Below are 27,604 nucleotides of genomic sequence, written 5' to 3' on the forward strand. Positions count from 1 at the left end.
TAATGCAAATTTTTCTTTTTGTGACGTCACAAAAAGATTTTTTGTCACCGATTGAGGGGGACCCAGACGTCCATAATATTTAGCATAAAGGTCACTGACATGATTCTATGCGTACTTTCCGATAATGAAACTAACTCATTTTTTTTAACATTGTTTCATATCCATTTTAAGATTACGAACTCAGTCGTGTTGAGGCATAATTAAGGTGTTCAAGTATTAAAATCGATCGCTGGTGGTAGGTGAGTATTGCGGCTATATAAACGATTAAGGTTCCGTATCATGTTAAAATAAATAAATCAAATCATTACGGATAATAGCATAAATAGCCCGGCAGTAATAGCTATTCTATACTTGGTATTTCAGCTTTCTATTTACAGCTTTCTTTCCTCGGGATCTTCCGCATTTGTACCTCAACTCCCGTCGGGATCTACCGAATTTGTACCTTATCTCCCCTCAGGATCTACCGAATTTGTATCTCATCTTCCCTCGATATCTACCGTATTTGTACCTCATCTCCCCTCCGGATCTACCGAATTTGTACCTTATCTCCCCTCAGGATCTACCGAATTTGTATCTCATCTTCCCTCGATATCTACCGTATTTGTACCTCATCTCCCCTCGGGATCTACCGAATTTATATCTCATCTTCTCTCGGTATCTACCGTATTTGTACCTCAATTCCCCTCCGGATCTACCGCATTTGTACCTTACCTCCCCTCGGTACCTACCATATTTGTACCTCGACTCCCCTTCGGATCTACCGCATTTGTACCTTATCTCCCCTTTGGGATCTACCGAATTTGTATCTTGTCTCCCCTCCGGATCTACCGCATTGGTACCTTATCTCCCCTCAGGATATACCGAATTTGTACCTTATCTCCCCTCGGGATCTACCGAATTTATATCTCATCTTCCCTCGGTATCTACCGTATTTGTACCTCAATTCCCCCCCGGATCTACCGCATTTGTACCTTACCTCCCCTCGGTACCTACCATATTTGTACCTCGACTCCCCTTCGGATCTACCGCATTTGTACCTTATCTCCCCTTTGGGATCTACCGAATTTGTATCTTGTCTCCCCTCCGGATCTACCGCATTGGTACCTTATCTCCCCTCAGGATCTACCGAATTTGTACCTTATCCCCCCTCGGGATCTACCGAATTTATATCTCATCTTTCTTCGGTCTACCGTATTTGTACCTCATCTCCCCTCCGGATCTACCGCATTTGTACCTCAATTCCCCTCCGGATCTACCGCATTTGTACCTCATCTCCCCTCGGGATCTACCGAATTTGTACCTTATCTCCCCTCAGGATCTACCGAATTTGTATCTCATCTTCCCTCGATATCTACCGTATTTGTACCTCAATTCCCCTCCGGATCTACCGCATTTGTACCTTATCTCCCCTCCGGATCTACCGTATTTGTACCTCAACTCCCCTCCGGATCTACCATATTTGTACCTCATCTCCCCTCCGGATCTACCGCATTTGTACCTCATCTCCCCTTTGGGATCTACCGAATTTGTATCATCTTCCCTCCGGATCTACCGCATTTGTACCTCATCTCCCCTTTGGGATCTACCGTATTTGTACCTCATCTTCCCTCGGTATCTACCGAATTTGTACCTTATCTCCCCTTTGGGATCTACCGAATTTGTACCTTGTCTCCCCTCCGGATCTACCGCATTTGTACCTTATCTCCCCTCAGGATCTACCGAATTTGTACCTTATCTCCCCTTTGGGATCTACCGAATTTGTACCTTGTCTCCCCTCCGGATCTACCGCATTTGTACCTTATCTTCCCTCAGGATCTACCGAATTTGTACCTTATCTCCCCTCGGGATCTACCGAATTTATATCTCATCTTCCCTCGGTATCTACCGTATTTGTACCTCATCTCCCCTACGGATCTACCGCATTTGTACCTTATCTCCCCTCAGGATCTACCAAATTTGTATCTCATCTTCCCTCGGTATCTACCGTATTTGTATCTCAACACCCCTCCGGATCTACCGCATTTGTACCTCATCTCCCCTCAGGATCTACCGAATTTGTATCTCATCCTCCCTCGGTATCTACCGTATTTGTATCTCATCTTCCCTCAGGATCTACCGTATTTGTACATCAACTCCCCTCCAGATCTACCGCATTTGTATCTCATCTCCCCTCAGGATATACCGAATTACGAATTTGTATCTCATCTTCCCTCGGTATCTACCGTATTTGTATCTCAACACCCCTCCGGATCTACCGCATTTGTACCTCATCTCCCCTCAGGATCTACTGAATTTGTATCTCATCTTCCCTCGGTATCTACCGTATTTGTACCTTATCTCCCCTCGGGATCTACCGAATTTGTATCTCATCTTCCTTCAGTATCTACCGTATTTGTACCTCAAATCCCCTTCGGATCTACCGAATTTGTATCTCATCTTCCCTCGGAATCTATCGTATTTGTACCTCATCTCCTTTCGGTATCTACCGCAGTTGTGTCTTGTCTGGCCCCAAGATCTACCTCATTATTTTGTACCGCATCTCCTTCGGTATCTACGGCTTTTGTATCTCATTATTTCCCCTCGGGATCTATCGGATTTGTAACTCGTTTCTCCTTGGGATCTATCGGATTTGTATCGTTGTCAGTTTGAACACAGGTACATTTTCTTTTCACAAAATGGGATTTTGGTTAAATTTAACTTTTATTTTGTTTTTTTTTATAAGGGAAGTCAAATATTTTGTGTTTTTGTTATGGCCGTAAATAACTTAAAACTGCAAAATGGCATTCAGTATGATTTTATTGATCTTAATTTTGAGGGACAATACATCTTTAAATTAGATTAATATACATACGGATGTAATATAAGGTCAAAAGAAATAAAGAAACAAATTGTGAGTACTGATTTAAGATATAATACAAGAAACAGCTACTTTTTAATACATTTCTTAATATAAAGTAAATTTAAATGATAAATAGTTGTACTTTTACTATAACTTGCAATAAACATAAAATGTACGTTTTTAAAGCATACTTTTACTCCATCGATTTTATGTACATGTATAGATATAGTGCCTTTTTAGCTGTTATATTGCATTTTATTGTTCTTTATTTTATAAAAATGTATGTATGTTATGTAATATATATTTGTAAAAGGAATGAATAAATGTGGGTGACCCCCACGAAAGAGAAAAAAAATATACAACTAAAAAAGAACAGACCTTGCAAGGAAAGTCCTTGCTCTTTATTAAACTTAACTTAAAGCTACTATATATCGCAACCAGATTAATTTGGAGGATAAATCCGTACTCCTTACTATATTTTTCGATTTTGAAAGTTTTGTATCTTTATGTTACTTGAATAAAACTTTCAAAGTAACACAAGTAAGATTTTACCTAAAGTTCTTTGTATCAAACTAGTTTGACCAAAAATGTGCTAAAAAAAATAGTAGTGATGTGCTTTAAATTCAGAAACATCACTACCATTACTATCATGTTTAATATGAAAGTGATATGACATCATCGTGTCCATGTATAGTCACACATTTTGTCACATAAAGATTGAGCTTAAGAATTGTTTGTGCTCATTTAGCAGACCGAAATAACATCTGAAACATTCCAGTCAGTAAATTGTAATATAATTATTATGCATTATGCACTCCTATTACAGTATAAGTAAGGGAATGCATCCGGCACACAATAATGTGTCCCCTTGATTACGATGTCCCCTGCATACGGTCGTCCCAAAAAGGAGAGGGTTTCGACTGATTGCGTGTTTTTGTTGCATCTAATAGTGAACCAAAGAACTGGAACGATCATTGTTTTTACAAAGAATTGCGTCCAATTAAACTTTATCAAATAAGAACGCCCACATCAAGCTAAAATAGCGAAAGTATATTAACAACAGCAAATAATTGGTTCTATTCTAGTAGTAGGTTGGTGATAACAGCTACTCTATACTACTACGTGTTTTTGTTACTTATTTTGCTATTATTTTAATCAAATGTGTTGAAGGAAATTTATGAAACAAAGTACAAAGCATTTATATAGATTAATAATATGCCTGCACATATATATGGCTATAAATTGTCTTTACCTATCTGCACTAAGGTCTGAAGTCTGTCTGATTATGGTAAATACAACAGTTATTAGCTACACAGATGTAAACAAACAAACAGATCATCTGCGCATGTGTATTATTTTCTGAGTGAGCACAAACACATAAACAAGTACGCGATCTTGTAACATTTATTATATAGCTCAGTTTTCAAATTTCAAAGTGCATAGTTTTAAAACCATCAAACATACACACACGTAATAGTTAATTACAAGAAAAACAAATTCGAACATAGGTGATGTTGTTGTACAGGGTAATAAATGAACATCACAACACCAGCATAGAAACATCATAATGTTAGCATGATATTCTGCATGCAAATTGTGAATAATAGCAACATGAATACACTTTATTGCAAACATCTATATGTCTATGTCTATTTATATTATTGCAAACATGAACAAAAGTAATTGTAATCGTATACTTTACTATAGAAGATGAAATACAGTAGTGTATTGTAATCGTATACTATAGCAGTAAAAAACATCAGTAATTATCTTCTCCAGAAAAAAATAAAAGTCAAGAGAGCTTAATAGAAACAGAATCCGTAGATTCTTCAAAGTAAGGACAGCGAAATGACCTATATAGTTTCATATTATCTATTTTGAAATTATTACATTCTAGCATAAAGTTTAGCCATCGTCTGTCTTTTCATGCCTATTTGGAATTAGAATTATATATAGCGAAATATTTCTATTAACAATTAAATTACATTACAAGATTATGGAACGCCGTTTATGCAACATTTCGATGAAATAAATTTTATGACGCGATATCTGAATTTCATTCAAAAACATTTCATTCACAAATTTCAATTTAATTAAAACATTTTTTATTCAAAACAGTTCAATCAATTCATATCGATGCATTTCATTCACATATCGCGTCATAAAATTAATATCATTGAAATGTTGCGTAAACAGTGTTCCATACAAGATTGTTGTTTTTTCAATAGAGGCGAATAATCGTTTTAAAAATAATTTTTAAGGTTAACAATATTCCTTTTACTTTTATGATGTTGTTTTAGGCAGTTACAATAAAGAAGAAGGAAGCATTCGGAAACTGTATCACGCGAAAGCTTACCGAATACTTACTACGGCTAACAAAAATTAGTATTTTGAAACTGGAACTGGGCATGCGCAAACACCAAAGCACGTCTGGGAAAATAGAGTCTATGCAGACAGTAGTAAGACCTTTTCAATAATAAACAATGTTTTCATTTTGCGTTTCAGTTTATCTTTGTAAAAATATGGTAAATATTTTTGGTGAATGATGTAAAGATGGAAAATTGCTTGATTAATGAGTACGTTTGTGGGCGTCTGGAAAATTAGAATCACGGCCTTGCTGAGTAATCCCGGAGTACTGTACTAAGTTTAGCTTACTACTGATTGTTAAACAAAAAGGCCTATTTCTTACAATTTTAAAATGGAATATCAATAAAAATGCATCATTTAAATGAAGAAAGAACAATAATTAAAACTGATACGTCAAAAAGTCGGGCGGCGTTTTTTGTAAGAAATATTTCTTGTTTCAACAATGATTGTTTTAAAAATAATTTCTAGATTGTATTTTTGTCAAAATACCGATGTTTCTTCCTATAGCTTATTTACGTGCGTGGGTTCAAGTGTCATGTCAAATTTAACGACTTGCTATTTGGTCTACAAGTTAAAAATACATCTAATTATTTATATTATGAAGTGATTTATTGGTGTTCGAAATGTCCATAATACCTAGCATTGCTGTGTCACTGGAGTTAAACGTGATGTGGTATGAAACGCCAAAGAGAAAAACATTTTTCCATCTCCTTATTCGAGAGAATTTTATGCACCATTCAAAGTTGTTTAATATAGTATTGTATTACGCCTCTATTGTTAAATTGCCATGGTTGATAATTCCTAAGTGTATTAAAATGTTTCAGCGAGATCGAGTCAGTAGACCAGAAGGCTTATTGGAGACAAACTTACACTGTTAACCAGAACACCTTCGTGTTTTAAAAACTGAAACATATGTCTTTTTACATACCAAGGGGCCTAACCTAAATGGCCAATACTATTTCCAGTTTTTTTCTTGGACCTCTCAAAATCCTAATAAGAAGTCACTTGGTAATGGTATAAGCATATGAAAACTAGCACCCCCAAGCGGTTTGTTATGATTTATACTCACTTGATTTGTGTTTGATCACCATTTTTCTCTATTATCTTAAAAGCGAATTTTATAGGCCTATAATTTGAAAATATGCGGATCAAAATCAGTTAATGTTAAAATAATTAAAATAGCAATTAAATTATAATTATGGTAATTATTGCGTACTGATTGACAAAGACGAATGATATCCTTTAATATTATTAATCTTTTCTAGCTTGATCGCTTATTTTGAAATGAAATCCCACTAATTAGCGTCTCCCAGAAGAGCACTTGATATGAAAGCTGATATAATAGTGCAATTGAGTGTCAGAGGACATGATCTGTTGTCACTCTGTAACCATGGTTACATCATAATTAAAAGGGTATTCTTACGACGAGTCTTTCACAAAATAATTTTTTACTTGACCTAACACCTAATTATCTCTATATTTTATAATTTAAACAATGTTCATGGCAAGAAAATCAAACAGTTCAACATTTATGGCACTCACTTACTATAATAGTTCAATGATATGGAATTAAGCTTATTTACTTAAACATTAAGCGTCCTCGGTGAATCGATTTATTATCAAAGGTGCAAAACGCGTTCCACAGTCACAGAACGATATCTACGTAACGTTCGTCGTTGGGCACATTTTGTCGCTCAAGAATTTACGATAAGATAACATTCCATATTTTACGAGAGTAAATCTAATGTAAACTTTTGATTTCATATTAACAAAACTGATGATTGATATGTAGTTACTGTTTATGGACCTCATCGCGTGACCGGCAAATTGTTGTACATTTTATACAGTACCAGAACAATATTTATCTTAACACAAAATTATGTTAATACATTTTTTCATAATGTTAGAATGACCAGACCACGTCAGTAAACATAATCAACGAATTCCTTTCGATAATGACGGATTCTTCGTCATCTAAAAATAAGTAAACTCGTTTAACTATATTCATATTGTTACAGCACAAATTAACCCCCACACCCTCACGTTGATTTTAGAACTTGCAGCATTTTTCCAAAAAACAAATCCTTTAAAAAATAAAAACTTTTAACTGGAATCAATAATCATTCTACATTTTAATTCATTACTTTATTGAGGCTTTCTTATTAGACAGTAATTATTAGTGAGTCAAATTATGTATTTTGTTCAACATTAGGAATAAAATAAATAAAATGATTTATAAAATAAGCCGTTTGATTTGATTATTTTGTATTTTATAGTAGTATTTTTAAAGAAATTATATACAAACAATAGTGCTAATATTTTAAAAATTATATGAGAGCATGTTCCATGTTGGAGAAACACACCTTACCGGTGACAGCGTTTTGTTTAATGCTTTTGTCTCTCCTCGGCTTCGTGTCTTGTCTTCATATATATATATATATTTCTATGTTTTGTAATTATTATTTCATGTTTATTGCCGAAATGAATAAAATAAATGCGTTTGTGCTACTTTATAATTTGAATGTTTGTTTTTATTAATAGCGCCCTCTGTTACACAGATTATGTTTGATACGTAGTTTACAAGACTACACAGCTGTTGAGTCTGAAAGACATTCTGTGAAGGCAAAATGTTTGTTAGATTCAACTGCGTAGTATAGCGCGCATGCGCAGAATGTTTGTTTTGTTACATTCTGTTATTCGCCTTTGAATTGTACCTTGTCTTAAAATCGAAAGTCCCTCTCAAACTCCAATAAATACTCTAGACTGTTTATGATTTTATGTAATAAGACCAGTTAGAAGTGTAATAAGTGCGTAAACCCATATAAATAAAAAAATTAGCTGTGTTAATATTATGCGGAATTCTGTAAAAAAAATTAACCCCCCACCCCCAACTTCCCAACCCTAACTTCCCAACCCTAACCCCCACCCCACCATCCCCGAATACAACAACATTTCACCATTGTTCTTTATTGTATGTGTTTTTATCGTAGTCTTCTTAGACAATTCTTTACTGATTGATACAAATTAATAATTGTATTTAATTGTTAAATGAACTCTTACGTTCAACATTGATTAAATCCGATTCTTCCCGAAGAGTTGCAAATAATCTGTTTTGTTGTTGTTTTGTTTTTGAAATACTATAATCTTAATTTTAACGACAGAAGATGAAAGGAAAAGAACGTTGTTTAGAATAAAATGTAAATTTTAATCTCTGTATAATTAACATTACCGTACCCTCACTTAAGCTTGTTGGCAAACCATGTATGGTTGCAGGCAAAATTAATCAAAATGGTAGCTAAAATGTTTATTGACCACCAGGCAACCACTGTGTGTGTATCGTTGATAACACTCTAAAATCGTAACAAATTCACATGCGATTTTATTTAGATGTGTTTAATAGGTTTATCCTCGAATCATTGCATCGTCGTTCTAATCTATTTGTCAAATTGATAACAAACGAGTTATTAACCGTCTGAATTGCCATTAAAAGCAGTTATTAAGAATAATCATGGTGTTTCTCTCAAAACACTGTTACAGCAATTGCTAAGAAATGGTTTCCACTTTTAACGGTTTACATAACGCCCGTAAACTGCATTTAATTTACTTTAGTTATAATAGGCCTAAGTGGTATTCATTATGCAATACTTTAGGAAATTGCAGTGTTTTCGCTGCAGTTCCTCGGTAGTCATCTTCAATTATATACATTGATGAATGCACGGAAAGCAACGTTGTCAACGGTTTTAACTCCAGGTATCGTGTTACCAATAATTGAAATATCCTGGAACGCTTGACCGTATTGTATTGATTTTTCATAAAGAAGAGATTTTTAGTTTATACATAGTTATAATACTTCAACACCGGTAAAGGTCATTTGCAGTCACGTGTCACTCTTATCTTATTCATATGAATCTGATTAATGTATTACATACAGTATAACAGTTTTTTTTAATAGACGTTCAATTCTAAAGCTTACTGAAAGCAACTGAAAAAAACTACAGATTAACGCTTACCGGTGCGTGTGTTATCGAATCGCCCTATTTATACTAAAATATGCATTATTATTTTATAGATAAGGTTGAAACATCGATAGTTTGCCGTTGATGCAAGTCAGTTGGAAAAGACACGTGCAAATACACATTGTATAATATTGAGTTCAAGTAGGTCTGAGCACATTGATCCCATGGCCTAGGGTAAGTCATTTTGTAGTTGTTTATCTCGTGTGTATACCAGTGGTGGCTCACAGGTTGATGAATGGTGGTGGTAGGCCTAATATGGTTGAAATACTGCTGAGTGAGAAGAGTGGAGGACATTAGTTTATTTTTCTACTAAGTTGATTGAACAAAACGTATGATGTAGAAGTACTCCTACAGTTACAAGTATTATTAGATTTGTCTATTGAGTTTGTGATTACGATTAGAAAAAGCAAAATATAATGTCTACTTTTTCGTTAAAACATAAATTCGGTTTCTTCAAAAGATTCAGCATACGTACAGAATACCAATGTGCTTCACGACCTGGCTTTCATCATCCAGTGTTCAAAATTAATCAGACAGTATATATAGCATGCTCTAATGTGGCATAATGTTTCTTGTGATCGTTTCTATTTAATTTATCGTGAAAATAAATTTAAAGTAGTGTAAATTTATCCTTGAACTTCAACTTTCTCTTACTAGTAAGTTAATACTGATTTTGCCATTTATAAATGTTCAATGATACGTATTAACGATTGAAATGTAACCTATAGGATTTAATATCTGACACGTTCAAATGTCTCTCGATGAAGGTCACGCCGCAATGTTTATACATGATTTTAGTTAGTACATGTGTCCATTATTAGATATTAATATTTCCTTATTCGTAATCCGTTTTTGTACATGTGTAGTATACTAACAGTTTCTCTGCTTATAATTATTATGACCGCGACTTTGTGGGAATCAATTAGTGTACAGCTGTAATAATAGGCATTTTGGTAACATTACATGCGACGTGTCCATAATGTGTATGCACTGCGAAAGCTACCATTTGGAAGCAACGTAACGACGTAGGTGCCACGCGAGTGGTTTTTGAGCAATCACAATCGACAACTCGGGTGCTCCCTCCATCGCGACATGATTGGTTAAATTACATGCGATGCGGTTACGTCATTGCGTTGCGTCTAAAGCCCTGTCTACATTATCAAACTTTGCGAGAAAGACATATTGTGATAATGCTCATTATATAACGACCATATTTGGCGCACATCACATTTTTTGTCACATCAAGTTTGATACACCGGTAGTGTAGAAAGAGCTTTAGTGGGAACTAAGCTAAACGTGCGTTCAGACGATAATAAGTTTATCGCCTTTGTTCCGGCCTCGTCAAGTGTGTCCATAGTATGTTATGAATGCGTTTTTTATGGCCATCATGTCGTGATCTCTATGGACAGCCAATAAGGCCAAAATAAAGGAAATGTCGAGAGATCTCAATATCTTCATCTACTGTATCTTTTTCATTTTAATTAATTTGAAAGGTTTTTTATTACTCTTCGTGCAAAAAGGCAGACGAGTAAGTATTTTCAACAGACGATATCTACATAATTATTCCCATATATTTGATCTAATGACCGTTTATTTACATTACAATGCGCTAAGTAACATTTTGTTAATTATTTACTCGTAATGGCGCATTAAGAGATGATTCCTACACGCGTAATTTTCCATCGTACTGTGCTGGAAGCAAATCGATTGGATCATACCACTATATTGAGTACGGTATCATTTAAAAACAATTTGTCATTGTTTAATTACCAGCTAATGACACTGTTTTATGTTTGGTTATTGTTAAAACTTCGTACGTTTTGAACATTAAATTGTGTATGGTTGGTTTTAAAACGTGAAAGAACTAGGTGTATTACAGTATATTTAACCATAACTGTAGATGAGGTTAGGCTTGGAACGGTGTATGATATCACTCTGGAATAAAGAAACTCTAGGCCTATTAATTGAACTAACTACTGCTCCAATACCTTGTGGCGTTTGTATTTGATCCGGTCGTAGTGTACAAAAGATGCACTTGTTTTAAAAAAGGTTCAAAGTTCAAGTTTTCAATTTCCTTTTCAAACAATTCACAATACAATCTGATAATATATGTATTACATAACACAAAACGCACTTTTCGATGTCAATGGCACACACACAGCAAATATCTTTGTCCAGCGTAACAAGATGATACACACAATAGGCTTCCGGTCTGTTGCCATTAACACGTTGCCACCAACACGTTGTCCCCCGCCCATTCCCCACCCGGCCTGTTGCCAACCGACCTAATATTTTCCCGTCAGCACCCGACCTATTATTTTCACTTGGACTATCCCCACCCGCTATATTTTCTCTAATTGGCTTTTCGCTGCCCAGCCTATTTGTTACCCTTTCGCCATCAATTACATTATACTATTAATAGTATGATTCCTTGACACATCTACATGCGCGCGCACCTAAACTATACTGTAAATCTCAGACAATTAGTACAAAAAGCTAATTACTTTTTCCGCGTTCACACGACGACTAAGGACATAACATTTTACCGACGTCATTATTTAAAACATAGTTTGTTTTAAATTAATGAGTTCACAACATTTCATTGATGTAAGCCGTATTTTTTCTTGTATTGTGTGTCGTACGATGTAATTAATTAAAACCACACACAGGGTTGCTTATGTGTCATTTAATATTATCGTAAAACATTGTTTTTTTATAACGTTAATGTGCGGGTATATCAGTGTGTTTTGAATAATGCCTACATGAATGTTCGTTTGTAATGCATTAACTGTAAAGCTTGGTTCCCAACTTGAAATATTCCAAGTGACAGTTTTGATGATCCATCGCGTCGTGATTGGTCAAATTCCGTTTACATCCTCGGGTTGCGTCATGTAAACCAATGTTGGTTATTGTACAAAATGAATTCTCAATATCCACACTCTATCCAGTAATTACAAACACGTAAATTGTAAACCGACAAACATAACATTCAGTGTATATTGTAAATAAAGTTCTCAGTTTTCCCCTTTCTATTTATATATATAGCCAGTGTAGCATACACAAATCTACATTATTACTAAACAAATGCAATACAAACTCTAAATTCAATCAATCAATCAATCAATCAATCAATCAATCAATCAATCAATCAATCAATCAATCAATCAATCAATCAATCAATCAATCAAGCAATCAACGTAAACATTTATTTTCTTTTCTGAATAAGGTATTAAAAAATTACGAATTTCGAATAATACATTTCATAAATATATATATACGGAACTTTCGCCAATGAGCTATGCTCGACGCGACTATGAGATCATGTTCAGAATATGAGCACTGTTTCTATAATTTACAGTATGATTTATATATATATGTTATATATATATGTTTCTATAACTTGCTGTATGATTTTGTTTTTGCCAACTCTTATGCTATGACTTTATCCAAATTCCCTCACTTGCACTGATGAAGGGCTAGTGTTGCCCGAACATTAATTCTAAACCGCCCGGTGAAATACTGAAATTTAATTAATTAATTTGAAACGATAAAGATGAGGAAATCTGTGAGAATGAGAAAAAGTCGCCCAAACCGAGACTCGAACTCGGAATGAAAGCCCCAGTAGTCTAATGGTTAGGACATCTGCATATCAAGCAGGCGGTCCGAGTTCGAGTCTCACAGATTTCCTCATCTTTATCGTTTCAAATTAATTAATTAAATTTCAGTATATCACCGGGCGGTTTAGAATTAATGTTCTTTGCCTGTTGTGTTTATATAGACTATTTTGACTTAGGCCTATACACAAATAAACCTTATATAATAAGAACAGCAACATGTAGAAAGAAAGATGGCAATCCACGAAAGACAAAAATTAATCAGTCAAATTTCTTGAAGGTTTTACATGTTAATACAGTTAGAAGATTACGTAATTTTATAGAGCTTAAAAATAATTCTTGAATATACCATTTTAATGTCACCTAATAAAACAAAATGTATTTACCTAAAAAACTGTAATTTAAAGCAAAAATATAGTCAAATCGACTGCCAGCCAATGTGTTTTGGTTGAATTTAACCTTTTATTTTGTCATTTTATTTTCAGGGTTTTTTCTACGGAAGTGATAGACTTTATTAAATTACAAAATAATCTATTCAAAGTCTGATTTTATTAATCTTTTTTAAAGCACAAATACATCTTTAGAAAAAAGATTTTAAATCAAACAAGAGCAACCTTAATCGTCGTATGTAGTCCCGGGGCTATATAATAATATACAGTACTTTAAAATGATTGTCACGTGAACTGAATGACATTGTCATTTGATTGATGTTCTAGAAAAATCCTTATTCTACAATGTATAACATCAATACATTCGATAGCATGAGGCAACAATAGAGATTATTACCTCATAACATAGATTAACATGATTAAATGTAAATGTAATTATAATCGTCCTCGGGTCGACTTATCTGGAGAGTATGAGGACATTCGGAATACAGACCCTAGGTATAATAAACCAAGTTGACCAGACGAAAGACAGGGTCAGAATACATCGGAGTAATCCCCTGTTAGTGGAGTAGAATGCTGTACTTATTTCTTAATGATAAAAAAAAATTGTTGTTGAATATGCCATTTTAATGTCACATAATAGTTATCCAATTCGAACACAAATTAAAAAAAAATATTTATTAAATTATAAAAAGACTGATATCGATCGACAAAACTAAATATTACATTTTCATTTGAATCACTTTTGAATCGCATTTAAACAAAATATGTCAAAATATGTATATTTTGTAATATGTTATAATGTTTGAATAACATTTTTTTGTTGTTATTAAACTTTGTGGCTGACATGCATGAGGTCCAAAACACTTAATAAAAGAGAACGATATAAACACGAAAACGAGAAAAAGATATGCCGGGTTTAGGTAACCCGAGTTCTGATGCTGTAAGCCGGGTTTGGGTAACCCGAGTTCTGATGCTGTTATGCAGGGTTTAGATAACCCGAGTTCTGATACTGTATGCCGGGTTTAGGTAACAGGTAACCCGAGTTCTGATGCTGTATGCCGGGTTTAGATAACCCGAGTTCTGATACTGTATGCCGGGTTTAGGTAACCCGAGTTCTGATGCTGTATGCCGGGTTTAGGTAACCCGAGTTCTGATACTGTATGCCGGGTTTAGGTAACCCGAGTTCTGATGCTGTATGCCGGGTTTAGGTAACCCGAGTTCTGATACTGTATGCCGGGTTTAGGTAACCCGAGTTCTGATACTGTATGCCGGGTTTAGGTAACCCGAGTTCTGATGCTGTATGCCGGGTTTAGGTAACCCGAGTTCTGATACTGTATGCCGGGTTTAGGTAACCCGAGTTCTGATGCTGTATGCCGGGTTTAGGTAACCCGAGTTCTGATACTGTATGCCGGGTTTAGGTAACCCGAGTTCTGATACTGTATGCCGGGTTTAGGTAACCCGAGTTCTGATGCTGTATGTCGGGTTTAGGTAACCCGAGTTCTGATACAGTATGCCGGGTTTAGGTAACCCGAGTTCTGATGCTGTATGCAGGGTTTAGGTAACCCGAGTTCTGATACTGTATGCAGGGTTTAGGTAACCCGAGTTCTGATACTGTATGCCGGGTTTAGGTAACCCGAGTTCTGATGCTGTATGCCGGGTTTAGGTAACCCGAGTTCTGATACTGTATTACCCTTTTTACACTATCGACTGAGAGAGGAACACGAGTTGAACTCGGAGGCAATTTCCATTTACACTAGCCAAAAAAACTGCGAGATGAACTCGAGTTGCGCCCATTTACACTGCATCGATCACCCCGGTGCTGTCAATCAAATTACTATTGCAAGCGCACACGTGGAACTTAACTGACTATGATTTAAACACTGGAACATATCGACAAATCTCATATAAAAACATAATAATCCGAATTTAAACACAATTTATTTAATTTTGAATATAATCCAGTGTTATATTTTCTTTGTGGCTATTAAGATTATCATTTATTATTTTAAAAATTAGGGCCTAACAATTATTTTTGTTTTTAAAATGACTGCATTTCCGCCTTGTAGACTGTACGTACATTAAATAGACCTTAAATTGTTAGGTTGGCGTAAAAATAGGGTAGATACGGTAAGTATTTAAAATAAAAAATGTATTTGTTAATTAGCATAACAATGTATCAATGAAGGAAAATTATTATATGGTACTTTTTCAGTTCCTAAAAAAGATATCATTTTCATCCATTGGGACGTCAGTATTATATATATTTTTCCCTTTTTCAATAATTAGGCCTACATAGAATCGGCCAGAGTAGAGTTACACCAATGTTAAATTATTTTTTGGCTTTCTGGTAAGGTAGAATGCACACGAACAATTTCAATATTTTCAGCAGAGAAGAAAAGTCATAAATTTGTTTGTGCCTTTAAAAGAAAATAACGAACAGCACAACATATCGTACAATTATTGTTTTAAGCAAAGAAGGTGTATTTTAAGCAAAAAAAATCTATTTCGTTTGCATAATATATTGTATTTCTGTGACAACATGTTAAATTTTCACGTCAATGACCTTTAACAGCTCGGTGTTGAACCACAAAAACCGTTTACACTTCGTGTCTCTGGTGTAGATTCGACTACACCGGAGAAGGTACACCGAAAACATTCAGCTTCGTTTCACCCCGGGGAGAGCACACCGGGGTGGTTGGATTTTCCCATTTACACCAGTCAATAAAAACCACAACACCGGAGTTCAGCGGCCTGGTGTACTAACAACTGCGGGGTTACACCGCTGTTATGGTGATAGTGTAAAAGGGGTATGTCGGGGTTAGGTAATCCGGGTTCTATTACCTCGGATTTTATTCGTATAGATTTTATACAGGAAAAGAAGAGGGACACTCTTCTGCATACCCCTATTATAGTATCATCGCGTTTGAATTATGTGCACACAATGTTCTTAATTGTATGTATAGGTCTAATTCTCGATTTAAACCGAATCTCAATCCCTCTCAAGCCTCTCCCCTTCCCACACACTCACTGTATTGTTGACATTATACAAACTACAGTATTCAAAATAATAATGCCATGTTGATACTTTTTAATAAACGACTTTTACTGATCGATTCAACACTTTGAATCAAAATCCCCCATTAATTAACTGTGTCATCTGCAAGTAATGCTTTTTAATTTGTCAAAGAATGTTTGTCCTTTTGTATCTGTTTGTATAGGATTAGTGTTGCTACGTAGCAACTTCGCGATTGTGACGATTGTCTTGAAATAGAAAATATTTAGCAATGTATAAATACAATACAGGAAGAGAATAAGGAAGAAAAAAAGAGAAAAACAGCAAAAGGAAAAAGACAAAACAGGAAAAAAGGAAAAACATATAAAGAAAAAAGGAGAAGAAAGATTAACAAGCACGAATGTGCAATACTCGGGGTACAGCGAAAGAAGCTGTATACAGACGTATACAGTTAGAAAGTAAAGAAAATAGGTTTCGCCAGGGCTCGAACCGGGACCTTCTGCGTGTTAAGCAGACTTGACAACCACTACACTACGAAACCTCTTACATTAAAAATGTGGGTTACAGAAAGTTATTTAATCCATTTAAATTACAAATAAATGGTAATAAGCACAAAGCAAAATAAACATGTGTAAAAGTGATAATTACCGATTACACAAAATAAGTATTTTAAAAAATAATAAAAATAAGATATACTCTGTATAATTATCATATTGCGTATACAGTACTTTTCACCATAAATTAAAAAAAAAAAGGTTTCGTCCGGGCTCGAACCAGGTACCTTCTGCGTGTTAAGCAAACGTGATAACCACTACGCCAAGAATCCGCATATAACCATATAACTACATAACGCTGTGGTGTGTGTCACACATTGTGGCTTCTTAATTAAACAAATTAATTAACAAAAAATTAAATATCCGGCTCTATAGCTTTGAGGACATGTCCCTGTAGTATGTTCATGCCAAATCCCAGCTCAATACTATAACGAATAAGGGAGGAGTAGTACTTTAAAAATCGCACTTTTTACTCAATAGTGTCCAGATGGAGGAAGAGAAGGAGAAAATGAGTAAGTACTAGACTCGGGTACCCCGAGTAAAAACTAAGAAAAAAGAAGAAAAAAATATGATTGTTTTTTAAAATAGGTATTGTATTGATAAATATAAACTCAAAAAATCATTAATTTCGAAGAAGAGCTGAGACAAAGTCGAATAGTACGGTAGCTTTTGTGATGCCAATTAATTCAACAGCTAACTTTATCTCTCAACACTATACGCTTAATGCCTACAATTTAAGCTACTTCCCATACCAAGTATAATCTTGAAGCAGTTCAAGCGATGTATTGCAAGGAAGCTATAGTGCGGCTTTTCAAAAATATGTAATACGTGCTTCTCTGTTGTATGTTTTGATGTGTGTAAGACGATTGTTTTGAGTCCTTAAGTGAAGGTTTTACGGCACGAAGTATCGGCGTGCCGTCAATAGACCGGTAACTTTCCAAAATGATAAAATATTTAAAAAGTGGATGCTCGTTCTATTAAGAAAATTAACGCATTAAATAGTAATTTACTTGAAGAGTGTGTATGTATCACTTGTAACTGTGAATTAGGTCGCTCGTTCTCACCAACATCAACGGTATAGCATTATATTACTGTACATCAGGTATTATAATCTTTATTTTGTTGTTGAAAGACTTGCTGTTTTTATTGCTCTCAGTTTTTGGTTCCTATTTTTAGACTTGATGAACAATTGAAATCAAGAAGCACGTCTATTTGTGTACGTGCGTACATGCGTAATGTGCACGTACTATATGCGTTTATTACATTGTATGTTGTTGTGATTGATTCGCAACTCACTTTGACAAGTGACATACTTTTGAGTGTGTATACAAAAACCGTTTTGGTTCGTACCTGTTTATATTAAACATGTTTTTTTTTCTCAATAAAGCATCTCATAGTTTTTTTAGACAACATACATTCCAAATATCGAAATAATTGATTTTATTTAGATTTATAGTGTCATAAATATTTAAATAAATGTTCTATATCGCAAAATACTCAATAAGGTGAAAACCTAATGACAGAGACATCGTGTATTAAAAGTACGTAATACAGTTAGATAGGTATCTGGTACAATTAATCATTATTCATTTATATTGACCATTATAGTCTAGTTGCAAAAAAAAAACCAAAAACATCGCATATTATTAAATTTTAATTAAAGATGTATTGTCCCCAAAACATGAAAAATGGAGTGAAGATTAATTAAATCAGACCTTGAATATGTTATTTTGTAGTTTTAATCTATTTTGATAAGTTAATCACTTTCGTAGAAAATACGGAAAAAACGGTTTTATTCAATCAAAAACTCATTTGCTGGCAGCCAATTTGACTATTGTTTGCTTTGGATTACAGTTTTTCCAGGTAAATACTTTTTTTTCTATCCAATTTTTTTTTTCCAATAACTATGTGACCGTTTGAAATAGCATATTCAACAAAAATATTTTTTTAAAGAATTTTTTTTTTCAGAGGGACAATATATATCTTTAAATTATAAATATGGCAACTATGATAACACAAAGTTTGAATTCAATTTATGTAACCTGAAAAGCTAAGCAAATTTATGTATTATAATTTGTATGACGCAGTTATATTATATTAATGAAACATTTACCGTGAAGCGATTGGTTTAAAGCGTATTGGAGTATTTACTTTTCCGTATATAACTCGTCTAAAAAACTTCGCCTAGCCTCTTCTTATATTTAATATACAGTTAACCAGAAACGTAGGTCAGAGGTCAGGAGACTTGCTATTGGTAACCAACCTGTAATCCAACTGCCTGCAGCAGGGTCGGGTCACCGGCGACTAAACCGGTACCCCACCAACTCATGACAAGTCAGGTCAGGTGTGGAGAGTGGTTGGACATCCAGTACTAAAAACAAAAACCAACTATAAGGGAGTTGGTTCAGGAGGACCAACGACGGCCATCCAGCAAAACCCCGCCAGCCTGGAGAGAAGAAAGGCACCCTTGGGAGATATGGCTTATGCATGTGTATGACATGATAAGTACAACTACAGTACTAATTTCCCTATGGAAGCACTTGGTGCTCTACATCTCATCTGCTATGCCCCTACGATACTCTAGGTCATGGGACAACTATAACTAAGGAAACTCGAATAGACATGTCAGTATGCAGTATGCATTATGTATCAATCTCAAAGAACTGGTAATCGACAATAACTATAATATCGCTTCAAAATCAATATTTTTTACCTTTCACACATTTACCGTATAACAGGAAAAAATTACGAACTCGATGTAACTGTCACATGATGCACCCACTTACCGCGCGTAATTAGCCCCGTTTTAAACGCATGTTGAATTGTGCGTGTTATGTTTCTACAAGCGGGACGCTTCTATCGGTGTAGATTAAGTGTCTCATCCAGGCATTGCTTATGATTTGAGAGCACGTTGAATAATACTCCGTAAAAGTATCCGTTAAGCTACATATCACGCTGCAGCAATGTTATTACCTTTCTACCCTGTTTTATTTATTCTAAGTGCATCTGAAGACATTATTGAAGAGAAAACACATTAATTCCCGCAATGGAAGATGCAGTGAATCATATTAGCTCATTTAACTACAAGAGGCGCTTTGGAAAACTCATTTGCATCGCGTATTTGAAACATTAATTTCGCATTACACTTGTATGTAAATTAAATGCAAGTAGGTATACATGTTATACTCACGATTCACTGATAATTTGAGAAATAGTAATATTGGTTACATGTGCTTGTTAAAGTAAGAAGTGGGTTAGTCATATAGAATCTGCCGTAACGTAATGAGATGTGAAGTACATTTTCTCATCAATAAAAATGGAATGTCAATATCACCTAGCAGAGTTGTTCTCATGTGAGACTAGAACCCATCATCTACAGACGAGATTACTAATATGCCTTTGAAATCATACATGTGATGGAAGCCATGTTTATCGAGAAACAAACCATTTAAGAACAATAATATCAATGTAATGATCAATGAGAGAATTAAACTTTGTCTAGATTTTTTCATTTTTTCTACTTAAGTCAAAATAGTTAGGTTAAGTGAAAACTTCGATTTTTGAATGAATTACTTCATTTAAGATATAATAAGATAAAAAAGAAGTAAAATATTTTTTTAGGATATTTTAAAAAACTGACAAAACAACATTGAGTTAAAATTATGTTTTTGCCAAATCAAGTTTGATAAACCTCACCTCACTTGGTCCAAATGCAATGGTTCCTAGAAGCCTTTTTTGGCTTTTATCATTTGTTTGTACTTAAGTCCTTGAAACTTTGAAATGGATTTCTTAATTATGTAAGATAAAAAAAAAGAAAAACTGGGAAAATACTTAATTAAAATTATGTTTTTAGCCATCAAATTTGATAAACCTCACTACTTGGTTCCAAGGCAAGAAGCAAGTTATTATTATTTTTTTTTTCAATTCCATTGTATTGTAACCGATTGACGTAATTTGAAATGTAACTTTATCTTCTTCTAATATTAGGTTGCCTAATTGTGGACACGTGGCTCGTTAAGCCCTGGGTAGAATATAATTGTGCTATCTAGATCTAACGATACTGAATGAACTGGTACTAAGGACATTATTGTAAAACTTATTTGATATCTTTAATATTCACCCAAAGCAATGTGATATTGCTAATGACACATACCGACAAAAGTACATTCTCATGTTTCAGAAACGCATAATCAAAAAAACTTTATGCGGCAAAATCATCTACTATCCAAATATAGCGACTTTAAATACAATCGTAGTACAGCTTCTATATTTAGTTTCAATCGAGTAAACGACTTTGTAATCAGATCTAACAGGAACAAAAACGCTGTATCCATTGGGTGTTGGATAGAGACCCTTCCATTTTCGACGACCTAGGACCTAGGACCTATGACGTCATGGTTATATATTGTGCGCATACGTTTGAGTTTGTCATGTCGATTGTCGAACCCAATTTCTTCAACCTTTTTGAGGTACAAATAAATTGATTTCAGTGAACAAATTACGATGCATAATTTATTTAATTTAAGTCCTATATGTCACTGCTGTAAAGTTACTCCTTAAGCGGCTTTAAAATGACTTTTTCTCAGAAAAAGGAAATGTCAGGATTCACGCCTGCATATGAGGACGTCATTTGCCTATCATATTTCCAATTATGAAGTATATTGGATAAAATATCTCAATAAAAAAACCGATAGTGTCATGAGATGTTTACACATGTAACAAAGTAGAAATGCATTTCACTGTACTGTATGTGGTTATTTTCTTATAACTTTTCACATTTTAATCAGAGTAACAATGATAATCTACTCTCTGTAGTTGTCAATAAAACACCAAGTTGTTGGTATCTTTACTACAGCATGGCCTTTGATGCTTTAACATTCTAACACCACCACTAAAGGGTAACTAAGTTTTTAATATGTGAAATATCCTCAGCATGTGTACCAAATGTTACAGAATTTAGAAAAAAGTTGATGTTATGCCACAATTGCCACGAAGCCCGTAAATCACATAGTCCCCCAGGGTGGGGTTATTTGTCACGAAGGAAATTAATGTATTATAAATGGTGTTCTGATGTTCATTAGTTGCCAACAATTCTTTCACATACCATATTTATTCAACCGTGTCATAAACTGAATAAATTTATGTGAGAAGGTTTTATCATTCGATATTAATGCATAGCTTTATGATGAATGAACATATATATTTTTTTATTTTCATCATCAATATCCTCGTTTTAAAGTAGGTTAAGATAATTACACTTTCTAATTCCGTAATTGAGGTTTGGGTAATACATTTTTCCAATAAAGCAGTCGACATACATTGGTTAGAAGGTCTCTTAAAAGTTTTTTTCAACAAAACATGGACATTAAAGATGAATAAAATTGAAAAAAAAAAACTTTGAATACGGTATTCTCTAGTTTTAATAAAGTTATCCACTTTTAGCCTAAAAAAATACCATTTGGTTTCATTTAACAAGAGAAAATTCCCTAATTTAACCATGTCTTCCAACAACATGTTTCAGATAAATTAGGGTTCATTGAGTAAATCATTTTGATCTAACTTTTGGTCAAAGTGGACAATATTATGGGACGTTAAAATGGTCTATTAAGAAAAACACACTAAAACCTAATTATTATCTTTGACAGTCAATAAGATCGATAAGATTATTAACTTCTGCGACAATTTACCTTCTGTTACCATTAGCAGAATGAATTATCTTAATTTACTTGAAATGTTTGTATTGTGACTTTATGAAGGCTTAATTTATTTGCATCAGCAAAAATGTAATTGAATTAGATGATATAAGATAAAATAGTGGATTTAAAATAATCTGAATTGTCGGTTAGTTCGGTCATCGCCACAAGGTTGATGACCATACTATTTGAAACCGCTTTTGTTTAATAATATTGTTTGTGTTTTTTAAAATAAAAAATAATATAGATATGCAATAGAAGAATTATTTGATAGATTTTTCGAAAATCTATATGTTATCTTGGATTAGAATTTAGGTATTACTCGACGGTTGTATATTTCTTTATAGGCGAAACTTCCCAACGGTAAGTTTCGAGCGTTAATGCGTCTACAACGATCTGAGAATGCCACGTTAAGAGGTTCTTCAGTGGTCTTGGGCCTACATCCATTATTCACTTGGTCTGGTTTGGATAAGGACCTTTCCATTTTCGACGACCTAAGGGCCTACAGCCTATAATGACGTCATGTTTATATATTGTGCGCAGGTGCTTGAGTTTTAAGTTCAATGATGTTAAATTCAATTCTTGCGAATGATCGTTTTATAAGACATTATTATACCGTAGCTCTTTCGTGGTGTTGTTTATAAAACAACGTGTGAAATAAAAAATGTCATTAACTTGTGTTTCTTATGTTTATGTAATTACAAGGACTTTTGATAATGTTCTAGTAGTAGACGATTTTGGTTGTTAAACTAATAGTAATACTTGTGATTATCATAATCATCCGGGTCTGAATTTAACCCACCTCAGTTATTCTTGCGATATCTTTATTTCTTTTCTTAAATGTTTTAAACTGTTTTTTTCCTTTATGTTGGTCTTTTAGTGCTAATTGATATTCCTCTTTCCATTGCACTTTCTGTTTATGTCTTTGTACAGTAGTTGTAAATTGTGTTTTATTGATTTAAAACGTTGATTAAAACTCCTCTCCTTGGTGGCTTGTACACTTCTTTTTTGTTAAAATGTGTATACATTCCATACCAAAATATCCACTATTCATTTCTATATACGTATCTATTTCTTCACATTCTTTATTAATTTGTTGATTTTCTGCTGTGATCTTTTTTTGCTTTCAGAATATTTTGATATGTGTGGAAACACTTTATATTAGATCAATTTAGAACGGAGAACATCTCGACGTTTCGGTCAAAATACATTAATCTTTTTTTCTGAAATGTATCTTTCAGATTTATGAAATTGAAGAAAGAACACACAGGTGTTATTATACACATTATATTTTTGTCTTAGTTATAAATCATAAGGCACAATTACCAATGTAGACAAGGTGTAATAAATAAAACAGAAATATTAGGAATATTGGATCTGTCTGTATTTTATTATATAGGCCTATAGCTAGTTTATCCATGGTCATTCAACTACCTTTCTGAAGTTTCAGATATATATCGACTCCCCTGATCATGTAGCCATGTTCAGACGAGGTAAATGAAGTTAGAGTTTGCTAGTATAAAAATATCTGAGTAAGTGCCTGTGAAGACGATAAATTATCTCTTCTAAAAAAAATGTTTCTTAAAAACACTTTGTTGAATGTCCCTAGAATACTATAGAGAATGTTTTAGAACCAGGACAAGTTATTTTACATAATTTTGTTAAACGATTGGTTTCTATCCCCACGATCATTTTTTTTATCATAAAAAATGTTACATATTTATTACAATAATGCATTAAATGCATGTTTTGTATGTCAGTGCAATATATTATATTTATATGATGTAGGTCTGCATTAAACACGTTTTGCGTAGCAGCTGTTGCTGCTGCCAGGTCAACTAAATTTAAAATTGCTTAGTTTCATTGGCTAAAAAGACCTTTTTTTTATAGTACTGTACGGTTATAGATTTTATATAACTTGTTAGCGTTGTATATATATATATATATGTTTGGTCCACAACTAATTTGATGTCGTACAGAAAAAAAAAACTCATACCAAAGGAGTAGATAATGTACGTTAAATTGAGCATACCGTAACTTTGTATACCGTTAACGAGTAAATGACGTCTGGTATTCTCCTGTTAGACTAGTAGTCTGGCAGCAGCAATTTTACTTAGAATGACGTAAAGAGATCGATTGTATCAAAATATAATGTAGTGATCATTTACAAACAAACACGACTGACGAGGGTTAGACGGACTAATTCTACATTTTTGCTTCATAATGTTCTGCGTTGTTTTATCTGGAATTAATTGACAAACCAAACGTATACATGCATTTTGTGTTCTTTTTAAAAAAAAACGAATATTATGTGCGTACGTCGTAACACATTAGTATACACAGTACAAAGACGGAAAAATATAATATATAATGCTACAGGTAATAAAGAGCATTACACCTTAAAGTAGTTACGGCCGAGATTTACATGATAGAAATCCGGATAAAATGTTTATCAATGATGACCTGGATTTGAAAAGGTGTTTTTATTTTTAGTCTTGTTTACGTTTTATTTATGGCCGGCTAGATGATGTGATAAAGTTCATTGCGTCCAGCAGATATTTGGCAACAGATGCAAATGATTGAATGATAAACCACGATCCATCCAATATTTAAAGACCTAAAAATATTTAAGCCATCAGCAAAAAAAGGAAAATCTATGTAATCATGCAGAAACACAATTTACGACTTTTCTATACCTTGTTCTACTTAAAGAACAAGCAATTACAATTTTCTGGTTATTTTGCTATTTTTCCAAATTGAAATATTTAAACGGCAAAGAAGGTTTATCATTAATCTACGTGAATCTCTGCTATTTCTCTCAGAAAATAACAGATACGTTTTTCCAATAACTTTGAAAGCTCAATATAAACCAACATATTTAGTGAAAATGTTTCGTGTATGGACAGTTGCTTTTAATCGCACCATTTGCAAATGTTTGTAACACATTATGTAGCTTTTTGTTGATTCAGCTCATTATTTTTAGATAGGAACAAACATGTGGTACGTTTAGATTGGAATGTCGTATGATTTAGACTGGAAAATATAATATATGTAAAACACTATATACGTAAACTGATTAACGTTAAGTTCCAGTTGCTAAGCAACGAATATGATATTTGCGCCAAAGACATATAACGCTATTAATCTAAAATCACTTAATTTTAATTAGATATTATACTATGTATGTTTTTTTGTATTCACACTTTTGAAATACATGTTTTACGACTGAATGATCATTTTCGCACACTTGTATATCAAGTAGACAATGTGACGAGACGATATAAATGTATTTCCTCATAAAGGGCTCTCCAGGGGGTTTGTTTACTTGAAACAAAAATAACTATAATCAACATTTTATCATCTTTGACATCATCATCACGACCATTGTCATGTCATAATCATTTTGCAACATAACATAAACATGATATCATAGACTACATCAGCAGCATGTAGCCATTATCAACACTAGTATTAACTTGTAATCATCAACACGATATTATTAACATTTCATGCAAGCATGATATCAACAGCAACTTTCTCTACTTCGATATCATCAACATGATATCGACAGAGTCATCACTACTTCGATATCATCAACATGATGAATTAACATTTCATAAAGCAACATAATATCAACATTATCATCACTACTTCGATATCACCAACATGATTAAATAACATTTCATGAAGCAACATGATACCAACTGCATCATCACTACTGTGATATCATCAACATGATGAATTAATATTTCATGAAGCAACATGATATCAACAGTATCGTCACTACTATGATATCATCAACATGATGAATTAACATTTTATGCAAGCAACATGATATCAACAGCATCATCACTACTTCGATATCATCAACATGATGAAATAACATTTCATGCAAGCAACATGATATCAACATTATTACTACTTCGATATCATCAACATGATATCAACAGCATCATCACTACTTCGATATCATCAACATGATATCAACAGCATCATCACTACTTAGATATCATCAACATGATATCAACAGCATCATCACTACTTCGATATCATCAACATGATATCAACAGCATCATCACTACTTTGATATCATCAACATGATGAATTAACATTTCTGAAGCAACATGATATCAACATATCATCACTACTTCGATATCATCAGCATGATGAAATAACATTTCATGCAAGCAACATGATATCAACAGCATCATCACTACTTCGATATCATCAGCATGCTATCAACAGCAACATTCTCTACTTCGATATCATCAACATGATATCAACAGCATCATCACTGCTTCGATATCATCAACATGATGAATTAACATTTCATGCAAGCAACATGATATCAACATATCATCACTACTTCGATATCATCAGCATGATGAAATAACATTTCATGTAAGCAACATGATATCAACAGCATCATCACTACTTCGATATCATCAGCATGCTATCAACAGCAACATTCTCTACTTCGATATCATGAACATGATATCAACAGCATCATCACTATTTCGATGTCATCAACATGATGAATTAACATTTCATGAAGCAACATGATATTATAATTATTATTGACTTCATGTGACTTCGATATCATCAACATGATATCATGACACATATCTACATCATCATAAACTGTATATAACTTCTATTATCATCAACATCATCATCTGCATGTAATATAACATCATCAATGTCATGAACACGGTAAACCACTCTTATTTGATAACACGTATAATGTCTTTTTTGCGTGCTACAAACATTGAACGTAAAACATGTAATAATGAATATACACTTATTATATGTGGTTAACTTATAAATTTTGTCCGAATCAAGATTGACTATGGACAAATTCATACATAGTTTTAATAAACTCGGATTTGTGATAGAATCTATAATTTCATGCATTGTTGGTTATCTAATATATCCAATTAAATAATGGATGAGAAGGGAAAAAAACAGTTAACATGACTGATTTTATTCATTCATGTGTGTAATAGATGTAGATTAAGTTCAATTTTGAGAAAATTACGTATTATGTAGAGCTTTAACAGAGAGATTGGATTGGACTTGTATGGAGTATGATAGATAAAAGTAAATAATCAGCTGT

The 27,604-nt window shown here is 33.7% G+C and overlaps 1 protein-coding gene across 4 annotated transcripts in view; it reads left to right on the plus strand.

Annotated features, from left to right (window-relative positions):
• The window catches only part of LOC140044030 (PDF receptor-like), an 82,181-nt gene that overhangs the window by 14,855 nt on the left and 39,722 nt on the right, over positions 1–27,604 (plus strand). For all 4 annotated transcript variants that reach the window (XM_072088654.1, XM_072088709.1, XM_072088542.1 and 1 more), the window contains exon 2: positions 9,276–9,396. The gene's annotated coding sequence lies outside the window, so the exon portion shown is untranslated. The remainder of the gene's footprint in view (positions 1–9,275; positions 9,397–27,604) is intronic.

This window comes from Antedon mediterranea, chromosome 1, assembly GCF_964355755.1.
Source record: "Antedon mediterranea chromosome 1, ecAntMedi1.1, whole genome shotgun sequence".
Lineage (NCBI taxonomy): Eukaryota > Metazoa > Echinodermata > Crinoidea > Comatulida > Antedonidae > Antedon > Antedon mediterranea.